Below are 12,324 nucleotides of genomic sequence, written 5' to 3'. Positions count from 1 at the left end.
CAGCAAATGCATTCGCTCTATATTATTCATTAATCATCAGGAATTAAATAGATACATAGGCAAAAACAGATTCCTAATTAATAGGAACTGAATGTCAAATAAAGAGCAAATCATAACTACGTAACCCATTCTCCATTAATTTCTAACATCCCCCCTTAATAGAGAAAGGGATTTTTAAACACACCTAAAGTGTCGCTAAACAAATCAAACTTCAGTCTTCCTAGTGGCTTAGTGAATTGTAGTTCCTGTGTCTTTGGACACTGAAGGAGATTGAGATAGTGAATCGAAGGATTCATGCATAGGCGATTGTTCTCCTCTTATTTCTTCAATCATCTTCACAACATGACTCATCTTCAAGCTTTGCTTAGGGGGCACAGACACACAGAGTCATTAGAATAGCTATTGCTGTGTAGAGTGCCTTCGCCAATGCAGCAGCATTAACCCTATCTGTTTCTATTTCAGTGGCTTTGCTCGACCCTTTCGGAATAGGTTTGTAGCCATATACATGTTGGGCCAGAATGCCAACCACTGGCGGAGCAAAGGATGAGAGGATTGTTTCAAATGATCGGTCCAAGGCATAGATAGTTGTTCTTTCCTTTTCAGGTACAATTTCTGCAAATATGGGATTGTTGGTGGCAGCTCCGTTCCATGATATGAAGATTCCCATGATGAAAAACATTAGGCCATGTGCCAACCCAGTATAAGGATCACGAGGCATGACTAGCAGCAGAACTGCACTCAAAGGAATAGCCATACCTGTACTTATTTGCAAAAGAATAATCCTTCCAGCATTTGGAAGGCGTCTGGCAATAACGTCCCCCATTCGCCCTCCAAACAATCCACCTAGGGAACACCCCACGGTAAATAGAGTCATCAGAAATGCAGTCTCTTCATGAGAGAAGCCAATGAGCTCCAACCACATGGGTACAAACGATAGAGCTGACCATGGAAATGATCCCATGACCCCTTGAGCTACAAATATCTGAAAGCTCCGAATTCCCATCACTTTCTTCGCTTCTGCAACCATTATCTTCAGATCCGACCATATTGGTGACACCCCTTTCGTTCCATTTTCTCTAAAACGATTCACAGATGCTATATCACTTGTACTATTTAAAGAAGTTTTGGGCATCGAACCGTTTGAGAAATAGTAATAATAAGCAATTTGGATAAAGCCAGGCATAAGGAACATTGCGTAACAGCCAAGAGCAAGGAACTTTATAATCCATCTATAACCTAACCCGAGATATGCGAGCAATCTGAAGGCTAATCTGGTGATCAAATAGGTCTCTGCAGCAGCATGCGTGACGTCTTGCCTGAACGACCGCTGTCTCTCTGGCTGAAAGCCATAAATATTACTATCGCTCGCAGTCCTCCGCCTCCTGTTATTAAAACTATTATTTGGAGTCGTCGAAGCCACTAATAATGGAGTATCTGACCCTTCGTCTAACAGGGACAGGTGACGGGAAAGCGTCGTCTGGTTCTTCATCTCCAGACTCGACGGAGCCAAAACCGATGCCGAATTGGGAACCACCGTGGGAAGAATATCCAGGCTCTCGTCGTGAATTTCGCTGCTGTGGTTGGTGTCGGAGTCGATCTTCATTTTCTTCGGGTTTAGGGGCTGGGATAGCAATTGAAACGGAAGCATTCGGGTGTGAAGCGCTCCAATTACCTTCTCAGCAGGTACCATTGATGATGGATACCTGCTGTCCCGTAATAGATTTTCAGCAGAATTATTTGACGTCATCAAGGCTTGCTGAGGTGTACTTTTCACATTCAACTTGTAGAGTCCTCCTATGTGAATACCTGTAGCAATGGGCTTCATCTGATCCAACAAATCTTTAATAATGCAATAAGATTTAAAAAATTCTACCTTGAGGTCCTGATCTGTAATCTTGGACACAGAAATCAGGTTCTTCTTAATGCCAGGAACATACCACACATCAAATATATTCCTGATCTTACCATCAGGCAGAGTAACAAGGACATCTCCATGTCCCTTGATCTCGTACCCACTATTATCTCCAAGATAGACTTTTACTCCAGTGTTGGATTCTTTAAAATTTCTGAACCATTGCTTTTTACCTGACATATGCGAGGAGGCTCCAGAATCCACGATCCAAATATCTGATTCATCCTCCTCAGTAGCAGTGTCACCCTCGGCCATAAATAGTTTAACATCGAGATTCTGATCTGGGTCTGTATCTGCATCTGCATCTGCCAAATGACCCGCATGCCTTTTCTGATTGTACCTCTCTTGATTTGCCTTCTTCTTGCGACAAAATTTAGCAATATGGCCTATCTTACCACAATAAAAACATTCAGGAGCAGAGTCATTTCTATATGAGGTCATACCTTGTGGTGTCATTTCTGATGTGTTGCCCCTCCTCTGATCAGCCATCGCTCTCCCTTTTGGCTTGAACTTTGTTATCAATGCAAGATCTGGATCTTGAGGCTTGAGAGACGACCTCCTTTCCTCTTCATGTAGCAAAATTCCAGTAAGCTCTTCAAAACTTGGAGGCTTTTCCCTTGCATTCAATCCAGTTATAAACATCTGATAGTCATCTGTCATACCGTTCATGGTGATTGTCACCAGATCATCATTTTCCACAGTTTGACCGATATCAGATAATTTATCTTTAACTTCCTTTATCCGAGATAAGAATGACGAAACAGACTCATTCTCCTCCATCTTGATTGAGAGGATCTTCTTCCTGAGGAACAAGGTTCAGCTGGTGTTCTTGATTTCATACATGTCTTTGAGAGTTGTCCAAATCTCATTCGCTGTTTTGCAATCCTGAATATGAGGGATGATGCAATCTTTAACTGACAATTTTAGTAGGACCTTTGCCTTCAGCTCCCTTTTCTCCCATTCTTGAGTTGTTGCATTCGTTCCACCATTTGCAACAGTTGGCTTACCTTCATCACCGATGACAATGCTGTAGGTATTTTGACCTTCAAGCAAAGTCTGAAGCTTAAATTTCCAATTTATGTAATTGGAACCATCCAATTTGCTGCTTTCATTTAAATAATCTGCCATCTGAGAATTCATCTTGAAAAAAAACAGGTTACCCCGGCAACTTAAAAATCTCCTTCAGTGGTCGCTCTCTGACTCTGCACAAAAAACAGAGTTCTGCAACTTCATCAATTGAATGGGAATGGTCTTCGATCGAGTTACATCAAATGGCATACAATCCACGCAGAAAGTTTATCACGACTCTCCGGCAGATTCCAGGCAGTAGTATCTATGATCTCTCATAGGAAACGTTGGCCTCTAGGCAAGAGATCTGAATGAACTCCAAGCAAGGGATCTCGGCCTCTTCCTCGGCAGTTCGGGTTCCCTTTGGATCTAAAAGCAGAACACGGATTCTCCACAACGATCGACGCTTCAACAAACAACAGCAAACAACTAAAAAATAACGCTGATCTCAACTCACAATCTGAAGAAAACGAGCATCTTCTCTAAGACAAATGCCTTGGCAGTCACATGGATCGTCCAATCATGTAGTGAAGGGAAACTCGCACAGGGATTGGGACCGCAACTTGGGCTGTTGCTTCAATCACCACGATGGGATCCACGACCCACGCCAACATACGATCCACAAGCAGTAGATCTGAACTATTACAGAACTCACACGCTGCGCCACCTCAATCCAGCAACAAACCACAATGAATGCCACAAACCCGCAACAGATCCACCATGGTCTTCAACGATTTACCAATCTGCGTGTTCAGTTGAGCAGCTTGACAGAGGGAACAACAATCACGGATCAGTGTTTTGGGCAACTTCCAAAGGCGCAGAGAGAACTTGCAGGTCGCTCCACCACTCAAGCACGCACACCGCTAGCCACGTTAGCCACTCCACCACCGTGACTTGATCCCTCTACTTGTTCGCCGGATAACCAAATCCACGGCTGCACAAAAAATGGCGGCCTCTATCTTCTTGAATCAACAAACAGTGAACCTCAGATCAATCGCAGAGATATGGCAGAGGTTTCCTCCTCTTCACCCCGTAGACTCCACCTACAACGGTCGGCGCGCTTGAAGAATGGCTCTGTAGAATAAAAACTGCGTAAGGCCAGAATTGAATGGGCATGACTATTGCTCTTAATTCCGCGTTGATCGCCCTTAAACCGCGCTGGTCAAATTTCCGCGTCTCAGCCTTCACTATCCTCTTCCATTCAGGGTTACAGGCAGTCCTTAGCCCTATAGCTCTGATACCATGATAAGAAATGCAAAAGAAAGAAGTTTGGACCAAACACACGGGAGCTCACAGGTGCATATCACCAGGAGCTTCCACCAGCAAATGCATTCGCTCTATATTATTCATTAATCATCAGGAATTAAATAGATACATAGGCAAAAACAGATTCCTAATTAATAGGAACTGAATGTCAAATAAAGAGAAAATCATAACTACGTAACCCATTCTCCATTAATTTCTAACAACCACTCTAGACAAAATATCGCTTCAAAAAAATAATTCATGGGCCTCACCAACTCGTAAGAAACACACCACACCAGACAGAATGCATGCGAGACAAAAGTTCAGAGACCTCATTAGCTCGCAGGTCAATCAATCCAACTTTGATGTATACAACCAACACTCTCCAACAAATCTATCACTTGAAAAATTCTCTCCTACCACTTCAAATGCTTCAATCAACAAAATGCATGATTACCTCTCCTTATCCAATAACTCTTTCACGTGATCAACACTCTTAACAATACCTCATCCACAGGCTCAACTCAAACCTGATGCTTTGATACCAATTTAAAATCAAGGAAGAACAAATATGAAAATAAATGTGCACCTCTCAGGTGAGATTAGCTCAACCTGGAGAGTGCCCGCACTCAACACACTTATATTATGAACAAAAAAGCTCATACATATATAGGGTTACAAATATTTTGATGAGTTCGAACAACTTCCTCATAAATAAGATCTAGAACTAAATAAAGCCGATAATCTCAATAATACGAAACAAACAGCTAATAATAATATCATCTATAATAGTCTGCATTTCTCCATTATTCGAAGTTAAACATCATGTATACATCACTTATATACTAGGTTGTTTTCTTTTCTTTACACATATACACCCCTTTGTTATCCATTAATATAAATATTAAGTATTGGCATGGATCACTTGTTTTTTTTTAATTTTCGCCAAGAATATGTATACACCGCTTATACCTACTGCTTCCTTATTCCCCTTAGATATATGTATACAGTACTCGTAACTATGAGAATTTATTTATACGGTACTTATAACTGAGGGAGAACCAATATGGCTCGACATTCCCCAGCTACTCTACTCCCCAAAATATGTACACTTATTACAACCTTAGGACTGTAATGGCTCAACTTCTTTCAACCATAGCTGCAAGTGAAACAATAATTAAATTATCGCTTTGTAATAGAATTTTCACTGATAACAATATCCAAATTTGTTAGAAATTTTACACTCTACCGAATAAGGTTATTAATTTTAATGTTGATCCTTCCATTTATTATGACAATATTGCTATAGTCTTGTCTGGGTTTCTTCATACCAAGTTGAGGTAAGGTTACAGTTTTTGATGGATCTCGAAATATACTAGATCAAAATTGCTCTTGTCACACTTTAACTCTAAAAGGTTACATGTTGTCAAGCATATCTCCCATTAAGGATGGACCTTGCCCCTTTTCTAGGGGGCCGAATGGAAGGTTACCAATATACCACTAAAATATCGATGGAAATGTCTTAATGAAATCAAAATACATCATTCACCATCAAAGGTATAAGTAATTTTGTAGATGGGTGTCATTCGACACTATGCTTATAAAAAAAAAATTGTCCAAATGCAAACATGATTTGTTATATAGATTATAAAATAATTTCTCTAAATGCAAACTGGATTGCTAACACGATTCCTTATATAGTTCATAAAATAATTTCTCTAAATATAAACATGATTGCTTATATCCTAATTTATATAGGATGAACTTATTGAAATTTTCATAAGCATTGCGTCAGTAAAACTACAAACTTCATTTGACCCATACCGATAGGCTACAATGAATGTAATGAGACCACAAACATACGAAGTTAGGGAAACCCATTATTAGTGACATTCAATAGAACTTCAAAATAATGAAAAATCTCGAGTTTGTTATTATGAGTGCCCCATTAGGGGAATTTTGAGGTCTAAAATGGGCCTCCTAAGAAAAATTTACAACCAAAATAAACTTTATAAGAACCAATAGGATTCAAGATGATGATGTCAACCATAGCAGATGATTCAACATTTTTGTTGTAAAAAAGAAAAAAGATTAAAAAATAATAAAATAATAAAACTATTTTTTCAACTCATATTTTCAACTTATCATCCCTAAGGTTTTACTAAAATTTTCAGTGAGAGTACTCATTGGATGAAAAATTTAATTCCTCATCCAAGGAGTACCCATGTTGCATACTTTCGATGGAGCCTGCTAGAAGAAAAATCAGAAATACATGAAAAAATGTGATTGTAATCACGTTTTTCATGTATTTATCAATTTTCGTGTAGTAGGGTCCATTGAGAGTATGAAACATGGGTACTCTTTGGATGAGGAATCAAATTCTCCGTCCAACGAGTGTTTCCATTCAAAATTTGAGTAAACCCATAGGGAGATAAGTTGAAAATACGTGTTGAAAAAATAGTGTTTTCTTTTTTCCCTCTAAAATTTGATGATGTAATCAAATATTATTTTATTATTTCCACTATTATTTTATAATTTCCTTAGGAAGCCCATTTTAGACCTCAAAACTCCCCTAATGCATATACAATATTTCGTGCAATACACATATTCATCTTTCAAGAACCTTTTTAGTTGTAAAGTGTAACATTCAATGCAATTAGGCAGCGACCTATACATAATCATTGTAATTAAGGAGAAGAAGAAGGAGCTACAACTGGTGATAGGTTTTATAATATTTCAAAGATAAACAATGCTAACATTTCTATGAGATCCGTGATAAAGGTTTTAGTTGTGATGCCAATGTTGTAATGCCACAAATATGACAAGAAACTCTCTATCGTGGGACACCTCAACCCATTGCAAACGTTATGCACATAACCTATGACATTTCTCTTGTGGCACCCAAGGTTTGTAGGTAGGGCCTCAACAGAAAGAAAATATATATAACCAACCAAGACAACATAAAACCCATTTTAATATCATGCTACTGAGAAAAGATATGTAACCCCTTAATTCAATGAAATACCTAGTACAATAAACAAAAATGGTAACCAATTATGTGGCATTAGCTCCAGAGAACTATTTTCATCTTCGTTGTTACATGCAAACACAAGTGTCCAAATTTTCCATGCTTTGCAAAAGAAGCTAGGACAACAATGACGAAAGTTTAAAGTAACATGTTTTAGAAACGGGTATTGAAAGGCATCCGTAAGGGTGGCACAAAATTTAGGCGCACTGAAATGTTGTATGATAGGGATGAATTGTTAAACATAGACAAAAACAACTCATGTGCATAACACTATTACAAATGTAAATCATTCCTTGACAATGTTAGGAGGCATATGCCAACACATATATGAACTTGCCATGTTTCAATGTAGTTTATATAATATTCATTTTTAATTCCATTTTCTCTAACCTTCATAGGTGTTGATAGATAATAATCACAATAAATTATTAATTATAATTTGGTAAAAAGGTATCTTAAACAAGTTAAAAAAAATTGAATTAGATATGCATGGATGTTATCACTTACAAATCCTTTGGTTGATATAGTTTCGATTATCATATTATGCTAACATATTTCAATATACACCATTCTATAAAAAGAATAATTAGAAAAAATATTAGAATACCAATTCCAATAGAGGGAATCCTATGGGTGTAATGACACAAGCAAAAAAATTCTCTAGAGAATATCCTTGAAATTCATCATCTTTGACAACTCCACGTCATCTTTGAGGAAATTAATTCACTTCTTTGCTTAAAAAAGGAATAGAAGAACAGCAATAAGAATTCTACCAACGACGACATCTTACATATAAAATATGCTTCAACAACATTTCATACACAACTTGTCATGTCTCCCATTGGCTTAAGTAATTTACTCTAGTAAAGCCAACATGGTTGTAAATAAAAGAAATATAAAAGTTTCCATTAACCTACATTTACTCTTTATATAATCGTCATAGAATAAATTACTTTCTCTTTATTGAAGAATTTAGACTCATTCACCTCTTTAACACATTTCTACTATACTATGAAGTATTGTTTTCATATTATATCATTGATACAGAAACTACAAAATTTAAAAAGTGTTCATAGTGAAGGTGACTCTTAATTTTCCTTCAATTTCTTATCTACCTATAGTAGTATTATATTGTCTTTTAAAATTATATTGGGCGCACCTCTAGGAATCTCTTACTTTACTCTTAGAATGCTGATATATAAATGTTACAAGTTACATATGTTCAGACAACTGTTGTTATATATGGCGCACCCAAAGGATTGTATGGATGTTGAACTCTATTATTATATATTTTACATTGATAAATTCTACCTTGTGTATATGATATTAACACCATCCATTTTTTTTGACATAGAGCCTCGTAATTGGATAAATGAAAAGCCTCATAATTTAAAGGCATAGACTTTAGCTATTTACTATAATGTGAAGGAATGTTCACAATTATTCAATTGTTCAAAATTTAGGAATATCCTTGTCCTTGGTATATATTGTTGATTTGTGTAGCTTGGGAGGTACTCCAAGCCCTAGGGTTCATGGTTTGGAGGGAAAAGCACAACAAGGGTCACTTGTGGGCTTGGAACCCAAGGTAGGGGTTTTTCACCCATCAGGAATTGGGCCAAAACCATGAAGAATTTGAGCTTGAGAAAATTTGAGGTGATAGAACATGGAATGTCAATTCCAACGCTCCAATCATCGCTCAAATTGGAACTCTATAAACAATGTTATGAATTTTGGAAGTTGAAAATTAATTATGGACAGTAAAGTCATGTAGGCTTGGTCCAAGAGACATGTCTCTTCAAATGAACTCGCGGAGCCCTCATGTTTATATATAGAGGTGAAGTGGAGGACGTATTCCTTATGCAAAAGTGCAACACATACCTTTAGAACATCTCATGGAGTAGAGGGATATCTTTGTTTTGAGGCCACAACTAGAGAGGCTAGGGCAGCAAGGTTGGAGGTTTGTTTCAAGGGTTGAATAGGGGTATGAAGGCTGTTGTAGGAGGCTGAAGATGCTTGTATGCAAGCTGAGGCTTTAAGGGATGAACGTAGGTATGTTTAAAGGCTAACGGATGGGTTGTTACATTATTTGGAGGGTGACGTGAGTAGCAGTATTGGTGTGTGGTATGCCGCATGGAATACCACTACAACAATCCTAACATTGGTTATTTTGATTCCTCACCTATAGCGTGGAGCAGGAGCATCTCTCCTTGCCTAGGCTGCAGATTTTAGAGGGTTGTTCAAGGAATGTTGGGAGGAGTTTAAGGATGTAGCAGTGTCACAAATTTCCCTAACAAGAACAGTCATAAACAGAAAAGTGACAAGTAGATTTGGAGTAACATTATACGTGCGTTGGGTCAAGGAAGTGACTAGATTTGGATCAGTTTATATTTCAGCCTATGGGTGCCAATTGGAGGACCTTCCATGGTGGTGAAGAGTCCATCCCAAAAATAGAATCTATAGTGAAGGATTAGGCATCATTGGTCTAGTTGAGGGAATCGTGTTGATATCCCAAAGTAGCCCTAGACGAGCTATCTTGATGTGACGAAGAGGAGTTGAAGAATGGGTGAAGTTTGGTGCTGAAGTGCAATGCCTTGATGGACTAAGGTGACTGCTAGGCTATAATTTTGGAGCTCATGATTAGGCCTACCTAGAGAGAAGATCGGATCAACCCATGTAAATGCTACAGAAGTGACTTGCAGAAGTGTTAGGTGGTAGCCCTCTTGGAGTCTCAACGCGTTGTGGCCTTGATGGACTAAGGCACAACTAGTGATCAATATAAGTGTGAAAGGACCGGTAGGACAAGATACGACATAGAGTCTACATAACATGTTTGTCATTGTATCTTGTATACCATAGACTATTGTCTTATTCAGATTTGGTTTAATATAATGAATATTGAGTTGTACATTATTGTATAATTTTGTTAAAAATTGTGTATACTTGTGCATATGTGAATTACTGCTTTATGTTTTCCGTTGTGTAAAGTATTTATTTTTGAGATTATTGATTTGGTAGAATTAGTGATCTTAAGACTCTAACGTAGACCAAAGTTCATGGAAATTCAACATGGTATCAGAGTGTGTCTGAGCCACTTTGGAAGTCAGTGAATCAGAATTGTGCACAATGAAGTATAGGTGAGAGAGAATTTGTCACATTGTGAATGAAGGGTTCACTACAATGTCGAAGTTGCAAGCATGTCTCTAGTATATGGACAAGTTGGAGGGGTTGTCTAACTATACTCCTTAGAAGGAAGGGATCAAGTTGGTCTTACAGGTCAACAAGATCTGGGAATTCGTTGAGAAAGAGATCAAGAAGCCAATTGACCCTAAGGAACTAGAAATATATGAAGATTTAGATGTGAGGGAAAGATTGATCATCCTAGATGGTGTGAAGGATGCCCTAATACCTCATTTTTCTGAGAAGAACAATGCACATGAGATGTGGATGACTCTTCAGAATTTGTTCTAGAATAAGAACAAGAACCTAGTACTCGTATTGGAGGATAAGTTAAAGTCCAACAAGATGATAAAGGGTGAAAGTGTGACCTCGTATTTGACAAGATTGTCTCAAGTCAAGGATGAGCTTGCTGCTATTGGTGTGACTATCTCAGATGGAGATACGTTAAGGATTTCCTTCAAAGGGTTCACCGAGGAATAGAAGCGCTTCAACAAAGGAATCATTTCCAGGGAGAAGTTTCCAGATTGGGATAGGATATGGGATGACTTCATTCAAGAAGAGTTGCGAGACGAGCATCATCATCGAAAGAAGAAGTCTTTCGATGATGACATGGAACTTGCAACATGAATGAAGGGTAAGGATAAGAAGGACTTGTGTAAAGTAAAGTGTTTCAACTGTGGCAAAATGGGTCATTAATCATTGAGATGTCTAATGAAGAAGAAGGGAGATGATGAGAAGAGGAAAGGAAAGTATGTCATCAATGTTTCCACTTCAGTTGAGATAGATGATCTCATTAGGAAATTGGAAGAAAATGACTTTTCTATGATTTCTCATTTCGTGTAGGGTATTATCAATGAGGATGGATGGTACGTGGACAATGGTGCGACGAAGCATATGACAGGGTCATAGGATATTTTTGAGACTCTAGCTAAATGGGACTCAAAGTTTCACATGGTGTTGGGTGACGAGAGTCTATTCAAGATCCGAGGATCGGCTTTTCTCCATTCAAGATGAAGACATGATGTATGATGCAGGTCAAGGATGTACTGTTTGTACTAGGACTCAGATATAGCATGATTTCTATCTCAATGATCGAGAGGAAGGGGTTTGAGGTCTTGTTCCAGCATGGGAAGACAAGACTCAGGCCTAGAGGCTCTATGTCCAATGGTATTATACTTGGATTTAGAGAGCATGGTCTCTACAGGTCGATGGACAAGCCTCTGGATCATGGAAAGAAGCAAGTGGAGTAGGTGCAGGTTCCAGAGAAGCACGAGTAGGTAAAGGTGAAGGTGTAGGCTTTAGAGGAGTAGGTACAAGTTCCCGAGAAGAAGGTACACTTTCCAAAGAAGAAAGTCCAGGTTCTAGAGACTCATAGGGAGTCAAGTTTGAGAGGGAGCTTGCAGGCTCAAAGGGAGTCAAGTTCAAGAAGGATATTGTAGGCCCAGAGGGAGAACTTGTAGCCCAAGAAAAGCACATGGTCAGTGGGGAGAAAGGGTTGTCCTACAACTACCAAGAACGAATCATGAAGAGATTGGAAAGCGAAACAGGAGAAGAAGAAGAACCATGATGCTTCTAGTGACAACGAAACTTTCGAGAAGGGTGTAGTTGACCATACAAGGATTGATGTGATTTTTAGTGCCAGGAGTTCGGCATGTGTTTCAAGCAGTGATGATGATGATGAGATACTTCTTAGTCTTGAAAGTAACTCCCTCGCTAAGATGGAGTGTTGATTTGTGTTTCTTGGGATGTACTCCAAGCCCTAGGATTTATGGTTTGGAGGGAAAAGCACCACAAGGGTCACTTGTGGGCTTGGAACCCAAGGTAGGCGTTTTGCACCCATCACGATTTGGGCCAAAACCATGAAGAATTTGAGCTTGATATAACTTGAGGTGAT

The sequence above is a fragment of the Pinus tabuliformis genome, chromosome J (assembly GCF_031772625.1).
Source record: "Pinus tabuliformis cultivar Carrire ecotype Pingquan chromosome J, CPIR1, whole genome shotgun sequence".
Taxonomy (NCBI): Eukaryota; Viridiplantae; Streptophyta; class Pinopsida; order Pinales; family Pinaceae; genus Pinus; species Pinus tabuliformis.
Note: the sequence above shows the minus strand (reverse complement) of the source record.